Consider the following 3,402-nt stretch of genomic DNA (forward strand, 5'->3'; position numbering starts at 1 on the left):
GGTATAACTGTGAGATAGGTATTATTTTCCCCATTCTATACATGAGGAAACTGAGGCCCAGAGGAACTGAACAATTCACCCATTATAACAAAACACAGCAGCACCCAGGTTTGAACCCAGACAGTGTACCAGACTCTGGAGCCTCCTGACCACAATACAGGTCACCAGCTCCCCTGTCCACAAATCTATCCATAGTGACCCTAAATCTAGCCCACATGAAAAAGAGAATTCCCTGGGCCTTCAGTGACTCACAAAAGCAGGCCCATGTTTTCAAAACACCTTTACACCACTTTCTCCCCTGGTCCTGACAGCTGGGTCTTCATGGCCATCCTTGCCTTTTGGCAAATGTGGTGGCCTAGGCTCTGTGGGATGCCTGGTTTATACACAGGACCTTGCTTTATTCTGTTTCATGGGTTGACTTCTTACAGTCTGTGAGGGCAACACAGGCTTGGCATCTGGGAGAATGTTTCTGGAGGAAACAGCCTCGTCAGTGTGCAGGTACTCATTTAAATTCCAGACCCTGGTTTTCAAGACACACATCTGCAGTGGGCATATGTATTCAGATAGATGAAAACAGAAATGGTTTTCCATTGTATCTGTATTATTAGATTTGACCTACCATCCAAACGGCATAGAAAGAGTGGAAAATTAAAGGTGATTTGATATTAGCCTCCTATTCATATTAGAAAAAGTAACTGCTCTTGCGGTTTTCCTCACAGAGGTGTCTTTATTCATTTGACATGCCTTTAATAACTAATTCTATTTGTCTGGTTGCCAAGAAAGATTTTCTACGCACAGACTTGAAAGTGACTCGGAACTCTTTGCATGCCCGGCTTCAAATGATCCCAGAACAGCAAACATTCAGCTTCCCTCCAGACTTCTGAAGTGTGGGAATAACATGAAAGAATGAAAAAGAATCAGTCCGCAGCCTGCATATGCTAGGAGTGGAGTTGTCTGGCAGAGGTTGTGGCTGGGTCTTCATGGACCAGGCATAGTGAGATTTGGAAATAAGCTGATGAAGTTGATCCATGGAGTCAGCCAAACCAAATGATTTATTTCAAGAAAATAAATCTACTTTGGGGCTAGGATGATTCAGGTCAGTCATAAACAGACTGAGCTTTCCTCTCTCTGTATAGACCTGAACTGGGCAGAGAAAGACAGGGAAAACTACCATAATTGCTCTCATAGGGTCACAACCACATAGCACACACTATGAATATGAATAAATATTCACTATAGTGATCATTTATTTATCTACATATGCCAGGCTAAGTAGATGACATACATAATCTCATTTAATCCTCACAACACTCCTACCTGTGAGGTGATTATTCCCATTTTACAGATGTGAAAACTGAGCTTCTGAGATGTTAAATGACTCACCCAGGACACACAGTTTTGGGGACAGAGGTCGGCTAGTTGTTCATCAAGCTTATCCCTTTTCCTCCTGGGCACACAGCTAGATGCCATTTCCAGGCTCCCTTGTAGTTAGATGCAGACATATAACTCAATTCTGACCAACAGAAAGTGGGTGGAAGTGATAGAAGTCATTTTCAGTTCTGGCCCATAAAACTTGTCTGTACACAGTTTTCTCTTTTCCCATCTAATGGCCGAATGGCGAGGAGGACAGAATCTGAATGTGGAAAAATCTAGGATCCTCAATAACTGCTTTGAGCAGAGCCCCTTCCTCATCACTGTTTCTGTAGTTGGACGGTGATATGAGCTAGAAACAATTTCTTGGGTTAAACCACTGAAATGTGTTGGTTCCAGCAAAAAGCCTAAACTGACTAATATAGTTCATAAGCTGCTTCCAAACTCAAGGACTCTAAACTCCATGCTTAGTCCCTTCCTTGCCTGGAACTACACTTGGTCTGACCAACCCTCATCAGGAGCCATTAGGACCCTCTAGCTTTTTTTGTCTCATCCTTCTTCCTGCTCTACTAGGCCTGAGGTGGTGATTTCTTAGCTTTCCACTTTCCTATCTATGCAGACACATTCCTGGTTTTTAAGAATCTGATCAAAGCTCCTCCTTCTCTCTTGGTTAACCCCTCCTCATGTGGGGCTCTGGGTCTCTCAGTGTCTTGGATTTCTCCTCTCCTATATGACACATCTAATCAGTTACTAGTGTCTCTTCCACCCTTGTCTTTCCCTCCCATTCCTCAGCCAGTGCTCTGTTCTGGCCCTCATCAAGTCTCACCTAGTGTAATCACAACACCCTCCAAATTTGCCTCTACTCCTCCTTCTCATTATCCAATTGCCTCCAAAAGGACCTCCCTAAAATAGATCTGGTCCCAGTGTCCCCTGAATTAAATTTTCCCACGTGAAGTCTATCAATACTAAAAAGGCAAATGCCTTTTGACCAAGCAATTCCAGGTCTATGAATTTACAGACACATGCAAAAACTGATTTACAAACAAGGATATTCACTTCACCGTTGTTTGAAGTAGCGAAAGACGGGAAGCACCAAATGTCCATCAGTCAGTCATATTAAATAAACTATGGAAAACAATGTGTTTCACCTAAAAATCTCCAAGATCTATGGTTACGTGTAGTGAGCAAGGTACAAGTAAATGTATACAACATGTTAATCTTTGTGTTTAAAAAGTATTGGGAGCATGTTGTATGACAGGAGAGAAGGTTAGCACTTCCCTTGACAAGGATGGAAGAGGCCCTGGCACCTAACAACATACATACAATTAAGGCATCACCACCTACTTTGTGGCATCTAACCACTGTTTTTGTTATTGTTTAATGGGCACAGAGTTTCTGTTAGGGATGATGAAAACGTTCTGGAAATGGATGATGATGGTTGCACAATATTGTGAATGTATTTAATGCCACTGAATTGTACACTTAACCATTTTTAAAAATGGTTAAAATGGTAAATCTTACGTGTATTTTATCAGAATTTTTTTTAAAAAAAGAATGAAGTATTGATACATGCTACAACATGATGAACCTCAAAAACATTATGCTAAGTAAAAGAAGCCAGTCACAAAAGACCACATATTGTATAATTCCATCTACGAGAAATGTCCAGAATAAGCAAATCTATAGAGACAGAAATCAGATTACGTTAATAGGGACTGTGGAAAGAAAGGGTTTGGGGGATAACTACTAATGAGTATGTGGTTTCCTTTTAGGGTGATGAAAATGTTCTGAGGGGCAGACCCAGATAGCAAAGTAGATAAACACTGTTCATGCTTCCTTCCATGAACACATTAAAATTACAACTAAAGTAGAGAAAAATCAACCTGGAGAACCATCTGAAGTCTGGCTGAACAGAAGTTTTATAACTAAGGATATAAAGAAGCCACGTCAAGACTGGCAGGAGGGGTAGAGACATGAAATGGGCTGGCCCCAAACCTATCTGTGGCAGTTGAGAACGTGGAAGGATGTGTA

The 3,402-nt window shown here is 41.4% G+C and overlaps 1 non-coding gene across 1 annotated transcript; it reads left to right on the plus strand.

Moving 5' to 3' along the window:
- Positions 1–2,615: 2,615 nt before the first annotated feature.
- LOC141571990 (U6atac minor spliceosomal RNA) lies at positions 2,616–2,741 on the plus strand. The gene has a single exon (XR_012497024.1). It is a non-coding gene; the product is annotated as a U6atac minor spliceosomal RNA (small nuclear RNA).
- Positions 2,742–3,402: the final 661 nt, after the last annotated feature.

The sequence above is a fragment of the Rhinolophus sinicus genome, linkage group LG05 (genome assembly GCF_036562045.2).
Source record: "Rhinolophus sinicus isolate RSC01 linkage group LG05, ASM3656204v1, whole genome shotgun sequence".
Lineage (NCBI taxonomy): Eukaryota > Metazoa > Chordata > Mammalia > Chiroptera > Rhinolophidae > Rhinolophus > Rhinolophus sinicus.